Source organism: Furipterus horrens, unplaced genomic scaffold, assembly GCF_987537825.1.
Source record: "Furipterus horrens unplaced genomic scaffold, mFurHor1.1.pri manual_scaffold_8, whole genome shotgun sequence".
Classification (NCBI taxonomy): domain Eukaryota; kingdom Metazoa; phylum Chordata; class Mammalia; order Chiroptera; family Furipteridae; genus Furipterus; species Furipterus horrens.
In genome coordinates, this window is record NW_028327178.1 from 86,525,893 (window position 1) to 86,544,173 (window position 18,281).

The window sequence follows — 18,281 nt, forward strand, 5'->3', positions numbered from 1 at the left end:
AGAGTGAGGCTACAATCCCACCATCACTGAGCAGGGCCACGGTCCCAGGTTAAACTGACTGACGACCCCTCACCAAGCCTAGGAGTCAACTGCAATGAGGGTCAGTGGTCAGGCTCAGCACAGGGTGCCCCTTCCTCCTCAGTGTTGGAGTCCACTTCCCCTCCCACAACAGTGGCCACTACAACAAAAACAATGCCACCAAGGACCAGTTTCCCAGGTGCCCTTCCAAATTCGTCCCTCACAAGAAACAAAAAACTTCTACACTTCCTTGGCTCCCCTCTGAAAACAGGCTACTCCCAAATGTGTCTTCTTGCTGTCCTTTTCTCAAGGTCACCCAAGTGAAAGACCCAGAGGAGGAGAGCATGGCCGAGGCAGTTGGCCTACCTGGCCCACTACCTAGGGTCCAGCCTCCACCAGCTGAAGCCTTCCAAAGCAAGCCCACCCTTTCCAACCAGCAGGCTCCTCCTCCCCTCCGCTAAGTCCCAAGATTGCTGGTGTGAGCCCTCCCAGAACTCTGGGGGCCACCTGCACCCTCCCCAACCAACCTTGGGGAATTCCAAGTCTCTCCTCCCAATGGATACTCATAGAGCTTACAGGTAGCAGCCCTACCTCAGGGACCCCTCTGCCTCAGGCTTCCAAAAGGAGGGGAGGTGTGGGGGGGGGGGGGCTTTCAAGGGAATTTCTTTGGACTGCCTGGCAGGTCTGGGGAGGGATTTGGATTCTCAAGGGGCCCCCCAGACAATGCAATTATTCTTCAGATATAAAAACACCCAGAAATCCCAGACCAGCTGCTTTTGCACAGTGGCCCAGACAAAGGGGCTCTGTGTCTGCCTGCAAGGCTCCTCCCACCCCTCAACCCCAGGAAGGGGCTGGGCCTGAACTCCTCTCAGCCAGACCCTCCCCAGTCCTCCTCACCCAGGCCAGCCAGCCAGGAAGTGAAAGAGGCAGGATAGCTGAGCCAGGCTTGGCCAGTGACTGATGGTGGGGTGGGGGGAGGGTCAGACACAGGACAGGGACAGCCTGTGAGCCCAGGAGACACAGGGGGAGAAAACACTGGTCTGGGAGCCCAGAGACCCAGGTCCCAGCTCAGCCTCTCCCTTGACAGGTGACGCCTTCTCTGGGCCTCACCTGGCCAAGACATCTGAACTCACCCCACAGACACAGCACATCTGTACCCGGAATCCTGAACACATTTGTCTAAGTCCTATCAGATGCTTAGCTGCCTCCTTTAGTCTTCAAGCTTTCCCACCTGTAAAATGGAGACAGGTACAGCTACCTGGTAGGACTGCAAGGACCACCTCAGAGAGGGAAGGAGAGGGAAGAAGGTCCCAAAGAGACTAGTACAAAGGTAGAAGCGACCTCTCCTGGGTCCCAGAGCTTCATTTCAGTTGAGAAACCCCAACCTTCACATGAACTCAGACCCCTGCCTCAGCCTTGGCCCCAACCCTAATTCCAGACTGGACCTTGAGCTTGACATCAATCAGGTTCAATACTGTCTCAACCCCCAATACTGTCTCAACCTACCCAGTTCTAGGGGAAGAGACAGGTATCAGAGATGGGGGCCATTAGCCAACCCCAAGCTCATAAAAGGAGACGGTGTGGGTGCCTCATTCTGCAGCACCCTCCCTCGCAGGCCAAGGTGAGGAAGGGCCCTGGGGGGCACCCACCATCCTTCGTGGCTCTTAAACTTCTCTCCAAGCACAAGATGTTTGTTAGCCACATCCCTTCCCCACCACCACATGTGTAAACTCCCTAAAGGCACAACTTTAAAAGTCTTTGCAAGCCTTTTCCGAAGCGGGGAGCCTGCACTACATGGAGAGAGGTAGCTCTAGACTGGGTGTTTGGGAGACAAGCCAACGTCATCTCCCACGCAAGCACTAGTGGCAGGAGGGGTGTCATTCTTGGAGAGGGGAGTACTCTGGGCCAGCCTCGATTTCCCAAGATGTTCTGCAAAGCCAGAGGGTGTCAGGTGAATTGTTCCTGGGACCCCTGCTTATAGCACCTGCAGGGACAGACCCTGACGACCCCCCACCGCTGGCTAGAAGCCTAGTTGCGGATAGAGGAGGGGAAGCAAACATGGAAAGAGGCCAGAGAAAGGGTAGGGTGTTTCTGATGGGCGTAACACTCAGCTGGCAATCTTGACAACTGTGCTGCCGGACAGAGAAACAGGTGGAAATGGGCCAGGACAGAGCCTAAGACTGAATTTCTGTCCCCATACCTACCGCCAAACAGCTTTACCCTAAACTCCATCCTAGAGATCCCACCTTCAGCAAAAACAAGTGAGTGGATCATGCTCTGACAATAGATCAGATCAAGTGCTGGTCTTGATGGCTTCTAAACATCTGTGAACCTTTCAAAATCTGGGCCAGCCCCAGTAGCTCAACCTCCACCTCCAACCCCAGCTGCTCACACCTCATGCCCTGTTTTCCATCTTTGTGTGGGTCTACCTGCAGACATCATGTCTGGCAAGCTAGGCAGTCACCTCTCTGCCAGCACAGCCCATATTCTTCCACTCAGATCCCAGATCTTAACAGAGGCAGGCAAACCTCATTCCCCCTCAGCCCAGAGAGAAGTCAGGGTCTTCTATGGTGACTATGTCACTCCTAGACAGGCCTGGAGGAAATTAAATTGCCAAGACAATAACTTCTGCTCCTAACCGGTGTGGCCTTTGCAGAGCCTATTGGTTTGAGCCTTGGTTTCCCCATCTGTAAAGGGGGAGTAGTCACTCCTAGCCTGAGCAAGGCCAAGGCCAGCACTGACCCCAGACCCTATTAGCTAGCCTCCTATAATCCCCAGAAAAGTCCTGAAGACACAGGTTTCACTGTGGCTCCTTTTAGCAACCCTTAGGATGAGATCCCATAGCCTGGAGACCCTCCCTCTAAGCCGAACCTGATACCCCAACTCAGGACCCCCTCCAGGAAGTCAGCAACCACAGAATTGTAAGAGACCACAAAATCGGTCACTAGGTTATTGAGAAATTGCCCTTGGGCACACAGCACACCAGGCTGTTGACAGGAGAGGGTGGATGGGAGATGGTACTCAGTCACTTCCCTGGGAGGAAGTTCTTCTAAAAGGGCTGAACCTGGAGAGAAAACCAGCCTCAAAATCAAAGCACCAGCCCTGTTCTGAAGCATCCAAGTCACATGGCCCTTGAGGATCTCAGACACACACAAACATAATCACAAAAAACATAGTCTGCTATGTTTCACTTGATGACACAACTTGATAAATAGTCCCCTCCTTTGAGAACACCCTATAAAACCATGGTTTCCATACAGGCTCTGGGGTCAGCTCAACTGTTTTTGAATACCAGTGGTTTGCATCTCTACCACTTATTAGACGAGTGATAAAAAGGTACCTGCCTCACAGGGTTGTGTGTGACCATGCAGAGCACTTAGCCCACAACCGGACATGAAACAGCAATGGTTCTTATATTTATATTCCTACAGGCCCAAATCTGTACACCAGGGGGTGGTGAGCACGGGGAGGGCTGAGCCAGGACACCAGATGTGGTAGGGGCAGGGGGAAGTCCAGCAAATAAAGAGGTCATAGACCCCACTGCATGATGATGCCATGACCTCCAGGCCTCAGAAAAAACCACCCCACACTGCAGTGACACTGCTATGATCTGATGACAGGAGAGGAACAAGAGATTAAAAGAGAAACAAGCCCCCCTGCCCCACCGCAACTTACTGGGGACATTTGGCCCTCCCAGACAAGGTCTGAGAGGCTGCAAGTGCAATGACAGCAATCTGTCACCAGACTTCAAGATGGCCCTCAATGATCCTTGCCTCCTAGTGTTTGTGCCCTAATATAGTCCCTCCCAAACTGACCTGTGTAGCCAATAGGATACTGCAGAAATAATGGAGCGTGGCTTCTGAAACTAGGTCATGTAACACATTGTGCAAGGACCATATGATTTCACTTATATGTGGAGTCCAATGAACAAAATAAACTAACAAAAGAGAAACAGACTCACAGAGAACAGAATGGCAGCTGTCAAAGGGAAGAGGGGTTGGGGAGCTGGGTGAAAAAGGTGAAGGGATTAATGAAAAAAAAAAAACCTCAAACTACAGTATGGTGATTACCAGAGGGAAAGGGGGATGGGGTGATGGGGTGAGAGTATACAGGGGATAAATGGTGATGGAAGGAGACTCAACTTGCAGTTGTGAACATACAATGTACAAATAATGTATTATAGAATTGTACACCTGAAACCTGTAATTTTATTAACCAATGTTATCCCAATAAAGCCAATAAATTCATAAATAAATATAAACGCATTGTGTCTTCTACCTTGCTCTCTTGGACTGTTTCCTCAAGAAGCCAGTCACCATGTCTCAAGGCCACTAAAGCAACCTTATGGAAAGGCCCATGAGGCGAGGAACTGAGTCCTCCTCCCAAGGACCAAACCACCTTGCCAAGCATGTGAGTGAGCCACCCTGGAAGCAACCCTCCAGCCCCAGCCAAGCCTTCAGATGACTGTAGCCCCGGGCACCTCTGACTACTACCTCCTCAGAGGCCTTGAGCCAGAAAGACCCAACAAAACCACTCCCAAGTTTCTGACCCACAGAAAGTATGAGGATAATAATGCTGATTGTTGCTTTACACTGCTAAGCTTTGGGGTGGTTTGTTATACAGCAAGAACTGACATAGTCATCAATTCTTTCTCCCAGGGAACCCCCGCCCCCCCCCCCCCCCAGGGTAAGGACTAGGCAAACTCCCCATTCCACTCAAGGCCTCAGCTCCCTCTTTTCTGAAATTCAGGGCTGAGGTGGAGTGAGCAGAGGACCTGGCCTAGGTCCCACCACTTACAAGTCCCAGGAGATAGGAACTCCTTCCCAGCCAGTGCATTAGACTCAACTGGAGATTTTTATAAAAGGCTGATACTGAGCCCCCACACTGGGTCATCTAAATCAGACTGTTTGGGGTTGGGGTCCTGGCATGGATATTTTTCTAAAGGCCCTACATGCTGCTAATGTATAGCCAAGGCTAAGAATCACTGGTCTACAGCAGACCCCCAGCCAGCCCAGAAAAATCGTGTCTGCCTGTGCAGAACAGGAGACAGAGAGAACAGCAAGCCAGGCAGTGCCCAAGATTCACTCCCCTACCCCCAGCTTACACTGAGGGTCTCCCTCTATCCACACTCCCTTGCCCAGCTCCCTAAGCCCCGAGTATTTCAAGTCCGTAATGCACCTCAGGCTAGACAGGGCCAACCTCTGCCTTTGGGGACGGCTCCCTTCAAGAGGACCCAGGGTGCAGGATGGGGTCTAGCTCTGAGTGATGTTGGGGAAAACTCTGTTCCTTCATCTAAAAAATGGGAATTACCACCACACCTGCTCTGCTCTCTAAGGGGTTCTAGGCTCCCACTCAGACATCTTCAGAAAGATTTTTATGTTTTGTCTCCCGCAAGGCACAGCCCAGGGGAGAACATGTCAATAGATTAAACAAACAGGTACACAGCCAGTTAACTCACAGGTTCAAAATGCAGTGATAAGAATTTGATACGGATTATAATGAAGAACGTGGGAGGGGCACCTAATAGTGGCAGGGAGAGGGGTCAAAGAAGATTTTTAGGAGACAAAGAAGTGAGCGCCAGGCAGGGGGTACTATATGTGCAAAGGCTGAGGCGCTGCTGAGCAGACCAATTGTCAGGACTGCGTTTCCCTCCCTCCAGGAACCAACCTGCAAACCCCAGCCCCACTTTTTTCAGCTGGCCACTCACCTGACCTTCCTGCACAGCTGCAGCAGCCACAACCCAAGCCACAATGCAGGCAAGGAGCGCTTTCCCTGAGCTTCCCCAAGCCAGTCAGACACACATAAGCTTTACCCCATGGGGGCACCCAAGAGAAAGGGTAGAATAGCCCCAGCTCCCCAGATGGCACAAGACCCCATGGGCAGTGGAGTGTGGAGAGTTGCCCCACTCCCGGCCCCACTTTATCGGGCATCACTCCAGTCCCAACCATCCAGAGAGAGTAGGAAGAGGTGGGCAGGATGGTCATACGTCACTCGGCGGCAGTACAGGCACGGCAAGACCCGTGCACAGTATGGTGAGAAGTCTGGGTGGGCACAGGACATCCTGGGGGTTCCCCTTTGTCCACGGTTTTGCTTTCCCAGGTTTCAGTTACCCACAGTCAACTGCGATCCAAAATTATTAAACAAAAAATTCCAGAAGTAAACAATTCATAAGTTTTTAATTGTGTGCTATTCTGAGTAGCATGATGGAAATCTCACACCGTTCCATTCCATCCTGCCTGGGAGATGTGAATCGTCCCTTTGTGCCACTTTCCACACTGTACATAAGATATTTGACAGGGAGAGAGGCCATACTCACATAACTTTTACTACAGTACACTTTTACAATTATTCTATTTTATTATAAGTTATTGTTGTTAACCTTACTGTGTCTAATTTATAAATTAATCTTTATCATAGGTGTATATATGTACTAAAAAACAGTATATCTAGGGTCTGGTACTATTCACAGTCTCAGGCAAACACACTAGTGGCTCTTGGAACATATCCCCGTGGATAAGGAGGGACTACTGTACACTTAAAATTGGTTAAAATGGTAATTGTGATGTTATGTATATTTTACCACAATAAAAACAACAAGAGCAACAAAAAGTTTAGTGAACCCTGACTGGTGTGGCTCAGTGGATTGAGTGCCATCCTGCAAACCAAATGGTCACCAGTTTGATTCCCAGTCAGGACACATGCCTGGGTTGCGGGCCAGGTCCCCAGTTGGGGGCTCATGAGAGGCAACCACACATTGATGTTTCTCTCCCTCTCTTTCTCTTTCCCTTCCCCTCTTCCTAAAAATAAATAAATAAAATATTTTTTAAAAAATAGTTTATTGAGCACAGCTTTGTGCCAGGCACTCAGGATATAGCACCAGCCAGAGGCCTCCCCTTCGAGGATCTAACAGATCAGGGGTAACAGGTGCCACAAGAAAGGAAAGGCAGGGGAGAGAGAGACAGCTGCTCTGTGTGGGGAGGTCAGGGAAGCCTCTCTGATGAGGTGACAAGGAGCACAGGAAGTGACAGTCAGGGGGTAACTAGAGGGTAAAAGTGCTATGGTAACTTCCTGGGAACTTGCTGAGTGACAGGATGCATGGGATGAGGGCAAGGGTGGGGTCAAGATGACTTGGGTGGCCAGTCATGACTCTGCACGGACGAACCCTGACATGTTCTGCATCAACTAGTTACCCTCTCTCCCCTTGAAAACAAGCCTGTGGGGTAAGAAACTGAGGCCAAACAACCTGGTGCAGAACCTACAGGTAGGAGACAGCCCAGATGGTCTAATTCCAGAACCCAGTTCTCTCCGCAAGGCTGTCCCCAGCATTGAGATTGCTTCTCCAGGCCACCTCGACCTCCCATTGCAGGGCCCAGCATGTCCCCAAACACACAGCCCCGGGCCCCTCTCCCAGCCCCACTTCATCAGGCATCACCTGCAGGCACCCCCCCCACCAGAGCCTGACAGGGGTTAGTGTCCCCTCAGGGAGACCCACCCATTCTGCACCTGGGGCACTTGAAGCCTGGGAGGTGTGAGCTGGCAGATGAGGAAGCAGCTTCCCTGCCAGGTTTCTCCCCTCTCCCTGCCAGGAGCCACAGCCCCACAGTTCTGGGGTGAAGGAGGACTGCCCAGTCAGCACTTTCCACTGACTCTTTCAAAACCACCGACAAAAACTGAGACTTGTGAGACAAGCTCCAGCCCGGGCGCAGTTCCCCCTTGCTGGCCCCTCGTGACTGCACAGAGCCTGTCTGTGCTTCAGCGCCAGCCCCCAGGAGGAGAAGGTCTAAAAGGCGGGGTGGGGGTGGGGGGTCTCCTGCAAGCCCATCCTCTCTCTAAGGCCCCGGGGTCCCCACTCTGTGTAGCCTGGGACCCATGCTCTCTGCCTCCAAAGAGACACTGCAGCCCTGATGACGGAGCTAAGCGTTCAAGGCTTGCTGGGTCCAAGCAGCATTTGTAGGGGGAGGGTTTCCCCTTCACTGTGAACTCTTTTCCCACAAAGCTCCCTCTCCTGTGGCCCCCACTCAGCACAATTAATCACAGAGTGAAGGTGGCATGCGTGATCACAAAATGAAAAACATCCCCCCAAAATCCAGCCACCAGATGAACCATACAAGCAAACCCCACAGTGAGTGCGCCCCATTCATGGCACCCTTTAATACTCCCAAACACCTGGGTGCCCATTTTACAGATGGGGAACAGACTGAGAGAGGTTCACAGATGTGATGGAGGTCACCCAGATAAGTGGGAGCAGAGCAGGGCTTGACAACACTGAGCTCATCGCCTTCTGCCAAAGGCGTGCTCAGTTCTCAGGCCCTCACTGGCCTCCTGAGGCAGCAGGCCTGAGGACAGCCCTCAGCCCGGCACTTCTCCTGCCTCAGCCCTCCCCACAGACTGACACTGCACACATTGTGCCAGGAACTTGGGGCTGCCCAGCAGGAGTCGTCCCCAAGCCTGGCGGCTCAACCTGGCTGCAGTGCCAAAACTGAGGGCTGCCATGGGGAGGCCACCTGCCTCCTGCCCAGGATGATGGTGGGGTGGGCTTCAGGCCATTCGAATCTCCCTGCCCCATGGGGGCTGGCTCAAGGCTTGACCGGCACACTATGCTATGCCAGGCCACAGCCCTTGCCCTTGGTTTCATTTTCCAAAAACAGGGACAGGGATGTTGGTCTAATTACTGTACACACACACACACACACACACACACAAATTGAAGAGCAACTATCTCAATGGCCCAAGATTTTTTCTATCTGGTAACAACAGGGCGATACAACTGTGCTCTTCTAACAAGTCCTAATACAGGATCTCCTAACCCAGCACCACCCAATAAAGGGCTCTCCATAAAGTTCAACACCAAAGCAGGACCCCAGCAACAGCTGGAACCAGGTCTGAAAAGCCAATGGTCTTCATTTTAAAATGCATAGGTGGGCTCTGAGCCCATGATTTAATCCATAAAACACCTATGGGATTAAGACAATGAGCTTGAACAATAAACATATTCTTCAAGTCCTTTTGTTGACGTCAAAAGAGAGACTTAATAATTCACCAGCTCTTGAAATCAAGAAATGTTTATTCTTATATTTCTATCATCATCGTCATCATTATTTTTCACTGAGCACATCTGAGGTACAGAGCACAGTACTAAGCATTTCCCGTAGAATGTATCAGTAAGTCCTCAAGTTAATATCCCCATTCTACACAGGTGGAAACTGAGGTCCAGAGAGGTTCCACACCTGCCATCTGACATAAGGCACTCCAAAATTCACTTAGGCCCTTGTCAGGTAACTCAGCTGCTAACAGTGCTGACCTGATACACCAAGATTGCAGGTTCAATCCCTGGTCAGGGCACATACAAGAAAACCAGTGAACGCATCAATAAGTGGAACAACAAATCGATATTTCTTTTTCTCCCTGTCTGTCTCTCTTTCTCTCTCTCCCCGCCCCAACCTTCCTCACACTCTCTCTCAAATCAAGTATATAACAAAAAAGAAAGAAAGAAAGAAAGAAAGAAAGAAAGAAAGAAAGAAAGAAAGAAAGAAAGAAAGAAAGAAAGAAAGAAAGGAAGGAAGGAAGGAAGAGAGAAAAGAAAGAAAACCAAACAAAATTCACATAGTAAAATACTAAGGCTTGGGATTTACTTTTTTAAAACCAAGGAATGAATCAAGTTTATTGTCTTGAGTTACTTTTTCAAATTAAGTTCGAAGTTTCCCATTAATTGTGTATGATTTTTTAAAATAATTTTCAAAAAAACAAAAGAGAGAGACAGTAAAGGAGATCTGTATGCTTAACATTGGAAAGTCTCATGTAAAAATCTTTCTCAAGAATGTTTGTCCATTGGTGGTCCTGAGCGTCTCTGCTTGAGTCATCTTAAAATCTAGCTGACTCTAGGTCTAGTTTTTTGCCAGTCCAAAAGCACCCATCAGTCCCCCCTTCCTTGGGTCAGGAGTTCAGGAAGCTGGGCTGGCCTGGCTTGAGGTGAGGGGAGGGGGGTCTGGCTGTGGTGGAGAGGCGTGGTTGAAGCTTTGGGGACAGGCTCTGACGGCCTGTGAGGTGAAAAACAGGCATCAGACCAGATGTCCAAGGACCTGGGTTGGAGACCCAGTCATATCATTTGCTGGGACTGCCTATGTCTCCCTGTCTGTGAAATGGGCTAATAGCTCAGGTCTCATGGAGCTGTGAGGGGAGGGCAGGCACCATGGGTGTACCAGGGCCTGGCACAAAGTTGGCAGAGGATGGCTAGATTCTTTGTTCTGTTTTCTAATAAGTAACAACTCATTTCCAAGTACTTCTCCTGGGCTTAAGTCACACTTTCCTTTACACCCTCCCCCAAGAAGTAGCTAGAGGATAAAGGAATCTGGACTGGGGTGTCAGGGGTGCTGCACTCCCCCAGCCAAGCCACACTGCTCTGGCTGAACCCAAATGCTCTTCTTCCTCCCTCCTCCCAGCATGTTTAGAGAGAGCAGGAAGAGCCCCAGGGTCTGCTTGTTTGAGGAAAAAGCAGAGGGCAAAGCAGGACAGCGGAGTGTGGCTGGGCTGGGTAAGCAAGCTCACTGAGCATCTTCTGCCAGGGCCCTCCTGTCTGCCTGACTTTGTACCATTAAAGCAACTTCTCCTGGGCCACTGTTTGAAATGCCACACCCCACCACCCCCACCTGAGCTGCTGAACAAAGAGTCCTCACACTTAGGAGGAAATGAGGTATGACAAGGGGCAAGGCAGAGTGGCCTCACTGACTGTCCCCATCTGCCACAGGGGGGAGGAGAAGGGAGCAAGGGCCCTGGAACTCCCCCTTCCCCTTTCCTGCACTTGCAACACCCCTTCCAGGATGGCAACAGGATGAGATTCTCAACCTTTTGGGAAAAATGACTCAGAGCTCTGAGAATAAGGGTCATATAAGCAAACTGACCCCTCCCCATGCTTTGAGTTGTGAAAGGGCATAGCTATTCAGTGAGGAAGCCCAGTGCTGGGGGGTAGGGGGCGGGGGGGTCCTGCATGTTCAACCCACCATCATAACCCTGCCACGTTTCTCACTAAAACACTGCTCTGATCAAACCACTGCCCTGCTCAAAAAAACTTCAATGGCTCCCCATGGTCTAATGAGTGAAGGCAGGTCCCTGACACCTCCCCACTCCCCTCAGCTCCTGTCTTCTATAGACATCCACCAGATCCTCTTCCTCCCACACCCAGACTAGTGCCACAGGGCCCAAAGTGGCCTGTGAAATCTCCCCATTCTGCCCAAATCTACCCACCCTGCTGGCTACCCTCGCCATCACTCTTTCTTATACTCTACTGAAGATCTCTCCTCTAGTCTAAACAGGACCTCACCCAAAGCCTCACCATGCTCTCCGCTGGCCTTTGTGCCTCTCACTTCCCTGACCTCTGTGACCCTCTCCCCTACTCCCCAGGGAGAGAACAGAGTCCCTCAATTTATAGGAAACTAAGGCCTCAGAGAGGAGCAGACACTTGCCTGTAGTGGCCCAGCCAGGGTCACAGCAGAGAGAAACATCTAGGCCTCCTCACTTCCAGGTGCACCCGGAAGGGGACCCGACGAGAGAAGACCTCAATAGCAGCGGCTCATGTAACCATCGGCGGTGGTTACAAGGACTCACGCAGGCCAGGGTAAGAGACGCTGCACCTCTTGGGCAGAGGATGTCTCAGCAGCTGGGAAGATTCTAGGGGCTTTTAGACATTACGTCTGGTGCTGAAGTCAGCTGTCCCCCCAATCTCCTTGGGCCAACCATGGAGGCAGGAAGAATGCTCACCCCAGATTGGCTATCCAGAGGGCTGGGCTCAGCTGTGGGCAAAGATAAGATGCCTACATGCTGCCTGCATGTCACCCTGCCCTGAGGCAATCACCTAAGACACCCTCTTGTGGTCTTGGGAGCTCATCACTGCCAGATGCCCTGAAATCAGGCCTGGTTCCTAGCTTGACACCCAAGACCCTAAAGACCCTTCATCCAGCCCTACCTCCCATCACCCTGCACCTTATTCCTCTTCACTCTTCCCTCTGCCCTGCCTCCACCTCAATCCCCACACAGGGAGTCCCCATACCTCCCAACACAGTCCATAGGAGCCTAGACAGTCCCCTTTACCTGTTCCAGGTCTCACCTGACCCACACCCATCCCTGCACCTGCCTGGCCCAAGTCCTCAATCTCCACCCCTCACTGTACAAAGAATGCCCATGGATCTGCTGCATCACACCACCCAGGGGCTTGTTAGAAATGCAGAATCTCAGGCCCCACTGTAGACCTGCTGAATTAGAACCTACGTTTTAAAACACTTCCCAGGTGATCCACTGTTTGTTGGAGTTTCAGATGCAGTGGTCTTTTAAAGACCACTGTTCTAATCAAGTCATTGCACCCAGGATCTATAACCTCCAGTGGCTCCCCAGGGGGGCCTAGTGAGTCAAGTCCAGACTCAGCAGTTTGGCAGTCAAGGCCTTCCCCAACCTGCCTTCAACCCACTTCTCCAGGCTCAGGCTCCTCATCCACATCAGAAATGCCATCCCTCCTCTGTTGGTCAAAGCCACTCAGGATTTCAGGACCCTGTACAAGCACTGCCTCCTCGAGGAAGCTGGTCCGAACTGCACCTCACTGTCACACCTGGCAGGGCTCACTCTCATCACCTGCAGAGTGGGAATCCTGTGCTGTGTTCCCAGTGGCTGTGAACACTGGGCTGAGGCACAGGGGGTGCCCAGTGATGCCTGAAAGTAATAAGGCCCCACATCTAGTTGTCAAGAAGTCCACCCTCAGCTCCTGCCAGGAGCTGGCTCTGGCTCTGACACAGCTTTCACCTCTGCAGACAACGACTCAGGCAGCATGGATAAGCCTCCTGCACACTCCCTCCCAAAGAAAGGGCACTCCCAGAACCAGCAGCAAGGTACTTGCTCTGTGCCTCAGTTTCCCAAAATACAGAAAAGAATGCCACCAACTCTGCCTCCCTCTTTTCCTGGTGGCCTAGCAGAATCTGCCAAGATAGATGAGCAGATCCCTTAAGCTCTGGGGCTCAGATATTAGAGCAAAGAGACTCCATCCCTGTGTGGTCAGCAAATCCCTGCTTGGCCAGCCAGCCAAGCCCCTGGAAGGCCAAGTCACCTGCCCAGAGGCATCCTTTCATGACCAAACAGGAAAGCCTCACAGGACAGGGCTGCCACACCCTCCTCCTGGCTCCCTCCTTCCTGGCCCCGTTCCTCAGGGCTGGTGTCCCCTGGTAAGTCCTCCTTCATACTGGGTCTGCAAGAAGGCACTCAGACATGTAACCTTAAGGAGTTCCCGGCTTCCACAGCCTCTGAGGAGCAAAGGAAAAAAGCCTCTCTAATCCCATTTTACAGACAGAAAAAAAGAAATAAGGACAGGCCCAACAATAGAGACGATCAAGTTCTCTTCAGCTCCGATTTCTCTCATCCCCCAGGTGGGCTCCCAGACCTACTGACCCCCATCCAGGTTTCCCAAGGCCAAGTCTGAAGTTCGACCTCACAACATTCTAGATCGCATCCAAAACAGCCCAGTTTATCTACAGAGCCCCTACTTGATCTCCCTGAGCTCTCCAGAGGCAGATGAAGAGGGCAGTAGGGCAATACTAAACCCAGGGAGGTGACAGTCTAATGGTGGCATATCAAGCAGGGAGCTGTTTTTGTACCAAAAGAAGTTGACTTCTCCAGCACCCGAAAATCACAGTTATATGATGCCCAACTACTCGGCCTGGACGTGAGCTCCTCCTGCAAGAAAAGGTGGGACATATAGCAGAGGACCCCTTCTACCTTAGAGGTTATGATTTCTTTCCCACCTCACCAGTTCCCAAGACAAGCACCCTGAATGTCACCTGCAAGCCTGGAAGTCTGGAAAAACCACTTGTTAAGAAGCTTTCAGCTGGTGACTCTCTGAGAGGCATGAGAAGAGGCAGAGTAGGGTGGTTTAAAGCACAGATTCTGGAGCAAGGTTGCCTAGGTTCAAATTCTTATTCTGACACTACTGCATTGTATGACTGTGCCTCAGTCTTCCCATCTGTTAAATGGAGTAAAACCTACCTTATAGAGCTATTAAAAGGATTAAAGGAGTTAATATTTACAAAGCCATAGAACGTTACCTGACACACAGTGAATACAGCATGGCCCTGGCCCAGCCTCTTGGCCTCTGCCTGATTTCCCACCCAGGATACCCTCCTTGTTCCCACCTCTCCCAAATCAAGGCCTTTCTTAGGCATGCCAGCCCAACTCTAGATCTGGACCCCTTGCCCCTAGTTTCAGTACCCTCCTCATAGTGTTACCTTGATCCATCACCAGTCTGCCTGTCCAGGGCCCAGCTCCCCTCCCTCCCAGATCTGAGGTCCCCTGGCTCTTGGCCCTCCATTCTGGGAGCACCAATTCTCAGCTGGTTCCTCTGTGCAAAGAAAAGAGCTGTAGGGGAAAGGATAGGGTCTAATAAAGAGACCTCCACCCCCAGATTGTTCCATCCTTTCAACTCCCTGCCCTCCAGGGATGGGCACCCAGCAGTCATCTAAGGGAGTATCCTGAAATAAATTCCCAGCTGCCCAGACCACTCCCATCTCCTGAGTTAGAGAACACACACACACACCCCTCTGTGAACCCAGCCTGGATTTCCACCAAAGAGAGCAAAGGAAGTTATTTATCTCCAACCCACAGCGACTCACACTGACTCCACATCCCCCAGACCCCTCAATCTCCCCCTAGACATACAGCCCTGCTTTCGAGACATTTGTACCTTCTCTGCTTCCCTTTTTCACATCCCACTGGTCCCCTCAGATTCTTGCAGCCATTTATTTGCGCAACGTCTTTTGTAGAAAGAAAATAAAAATCTTCGGGGTCACTTGAGGTTTAAAGGGGGCTCCTGCACTAACTGCAAAACCCACCCCTTCCTGCCTAGCCCAGCCTTGGCTCAAGATTTCCTGAGCAGCAGCTATGTGCCAGGCACTGTGGAGATGCTCCAGTTACAGCAATGGGCCATTCAGTCAAGGTCCAGCCAGACAAAGTAAAAAGATAATTGTAACAAATGGTTACAGACTGTGATAAACATAATGAAGAAAGTAAAACAAGAGCTATGATGAATTATGGGGTGGGGAGGGGCCCTCTATCAAGACTGAGAAGGCATTTGAGAAAGGCAGACTTAAGTTGAAACCTGAAAAATAAGAAGGAGCCAAGCCAGCCCAGAAGAAAACCCTGGAAGAACATTCCAGGCAGAGAAAACAGTACAAGCGGAGACTCTAGGGCAGGAAAAAACTTGGGATATTGAAGGACAAAGTGATTCAGATGTGGCTATTGGGAAGAACACAAAGGGACAAGATAAGGGTGGAGGAAGTCAGAGAAGGCCAGATCAGATCTGGAAGGGTCTCACAGGCCAGCGGTAAAGCTTTGAAATTTTATTCCAAGTGCAATAGGGAGCTCTGGAGGGTTTTAGAGAATGAGATTATCGAATCAATATTTTTCTAAATACTCTCTATTAAAATAGATTAGAGGAGAGCAAGTGAGGACTTGAGAAACAAGTAGCTACTACTGCAGCATTCAGGCAAGACAGAAAAGGTGTCTTGGCCTGGGGCAGTAGCCTAGGATGGTAGCAGCGAAGGCAGAGCCTGAGATAGATTTTACAGAAAGAACCAAAAGGATTTGCTGTTGGATTGGGTGTGGGGAGGGAGAAAAAGAGAGAAGTTGATGCCACTTGGTTTCCTGTCTTTAAAGCTGGGTGGGTTTACTGAGACAGCAAGGCCTGTAGAGGGTTTGAAGAGTGCAGTCAGGGTTCTGTCTCATCCAGATGAAGTTTTTCATACCTGTGACACATCCAGGGCACCATAAATCATCACATGGGTGGTTGGAGAGAGAGGCTAGAAATAAAATTTGCTACTTAAGATCATGAGAATGAAAATGATGTTCATTTAAGATCTATGTGTTTGTAAATTAATGCTTGACTTTAAAGGCCCTAAGAAAGAATGAGAGCCTTTGGGGAAAGAGGGTTACGTAAATAGAAGGGAGTCAGTGGAGAGGAGGGGGCTGAGGACAGAGTCCTGAGTTCACTCAACATTAAAAGCTGAGTGAAGTTGTCCCCAAAGATGGCTAAGGAAGGGCTAAATCAGGGAAAGAGGAGAAAACCAAGAGAAGTCAAGAGATGATTGGTTCTATAAGGAGAAAATGATCAACAAAGCCAAGGGAGGTCAAGGAAGACCTACTTGTGTGGGTGTGGAAATCACTGGAGACATTGATTAGGGGTGGGGGGAAGAGGACAGGGCACAGGGGCAGTTTCAGTGAAGCCGTGGGACAGAAAGAAGCCAGGTCAAGAGGGCTGAGGAACTGAAGGGATGTGCTCCAGAGGCGCTGGCGCAGACAGCTCTCTGGAGAACTTGCTGCGAGAGGTGAGTCTGTTGCAGAGGGAAAATGAGGGATGAAGGCAAAAGGGGGACTATGAAATGTGGGGCGGGATGGAGGAGGGTGCCGAAGCATGTTCTTGCAGTGTATGAATGATCCAGGGGAAAGAAGCCACTTCTAAGACTGAGAGGAAAAGTAACTGAAGAACGGGGGTCAGGGAGCAGAGCACCTTAGAGCCCAAGTGGAGGCTTGGGCCTGCGGCGGGAACTAGGACGCTTCAGGCCCCCTAAGAGAGGAAGGGAAGGGGAGAGGGCGAGGGCAGCAGCATACAGATGTGGGGGCTCCACTGCACACACTTTCAGATGGCAAGCTATCCATCCCTCCATTCGTGCCCGCTCCAGTGACCCCTGGGGCACCTGCCTTGTTTCCCTGCTTGGACAAGCAGACTGTATGGGATGTGCCACCACCAGCAGGTTCTGCAAACAACCTGTGGACACATCTTACCATCCTGTCACCCACAGGACTCACCTCATCAGGCCGCACCCTTCATGGTACAAGCTTGGAGGGGGTCCGCGGGCCCCTCACCAGCTCCACCAAAGCCCTAGCCCCCACCCCAGGACAGAGGCCTCCCTCAGCACCTCCCCCCAGGTGAGCCCTCCGACACTCTACCCCTCTCAGAACCGGGCTCTCGCCCAGTCCGACGCAGCCGGTGAGTCCCTAGTTGGCCCATCGGAAAGAGCTGCTCCCCACCCTGTCCGGCGCCCCTCGAGGAGACCACCCGGACGCCGCAGGGAGGGTGGCCCAGCCTCTCCCCTTGTCCCGCAGTCGCCCGGGCGCCTTTTCTCTCCCCAGCGACCACCCTCTGGGCGGCCCCAGCCCTCGCGGGGCGTCGGCGCCCGGCTTTGTCTGCGCCCACGGAGCGCGTCCGCCAGGAGCCCCGGGCGCTCCCCAGCTGCACACAGCCCGCGGGGTCCGGCCTGTCCTCCACCTCGGTCCTCTCGCCCAGCCCGCGCAGCCCCTTTCCGAGATGACCGGACCCCGGGCCCGACCACCACCTCCCCCAACGCGGGCGAAGGGGGCGCGTCGCCCACCGCTCCCTGTGAGCCTCAGGGAGCGCCGCGCACTCAGCCCTCCCGCCCGAGAGCCGCGCTGGCCGCCGGAGCCCCGGACCGGCAGAGCCTTCGGAGCTGCTCCGGGCCACTCACCCTCCCGCGGCGGCCGCAGCCCCTGCCTGACGCGGAGCGAGGACCCGGCGCCGGGGGCCGGAGCCCGAGAGCGAGCGCACCATACCTCTCCCTGCTGAGCCGGGAAGTGAGTCTGCGGCGAACGGCGCTCCAGTCTCGGCCTCCTCCGCCTCCCCTCCTTCAGCCGCCTGGCTTCCTCCTCCAGCCGCCACCGGGACCGTAGGGGCCCGAGCCAGCCGCCGCGGCCTGTGTGGGGCCCCGCTCCGCCTCACGTCCCCGGTCCACCCCGCCCGGTCCGCTCCGGCCCACCCCCGCTCCTGGGGGGCGGGGACTCTCCCAGCTCCGCCCCTCGGGGGGCGGGGAAGCTGGCGTTAGCCGGGGACCGGGACCGCTGTGCCCCTGCCTCAGATCCCCGGCCCAGCGCTCCCCACCTGGACCCCACGCCCCCTCCCCAGGTCAAACCGGGCGCCAAACGCCCCCACCCATCCCCGAAAGAAAAGTAATCAGCCCAGCGCCCTGCCAGTGCTGTGCTGGGTAGAGCGTCGGGCCGAGGCTGCCTGCCAGACGCCTAGCAGAGCCAGGACGCGGGCCTCAGTTTACCCGCGGAGTTCAGAACCGCCCTTTCGGAAGGAAAAGTCACCTCTCTTTCCCCATGGGCTACCTTCACTCCCGCAGACCCTCCACTGGGGTCAGAGGGCTCGTCCCCAAGGACCGCCCCAATCTCATTTTCTACCCAACACTGCTGCTGCACCCTCCTCCCCATCCCCTGGACTC

The 18,281-nt window shown here is 52.6% G+C and overlaps 1 protein-coding gene across 4 annotated transcripts in view; it reads right to left on the minus strand.

Annotated features, from left to right (window-relative positions):
* The window catches only part of SMOX (spermine oxidase), a 34,579-nt gene extending 16,776 nt beyond the window's left edge, over nt 1-17,803 (minus strand). For 2 of the 4 annotated variants that reach the window (XM_090286085.1, XM_090286082.1), the window contains exon 1: nt 17,614-17,803. The gene's annotated coding sequence lies outside the window, so the exon portion shown is untranslated. Of the gene's footprint in view, nt 1-11,477; nt 11,687-17,613 lie in introns of those variants that run through there. The other 2 variants (XM_090286084.1, XM_090286083.1) reach the window with 2 other exon arrangements.
* Between the last annotated feature and the right edge of the window lie 478 nt (nt 17,804-18,281).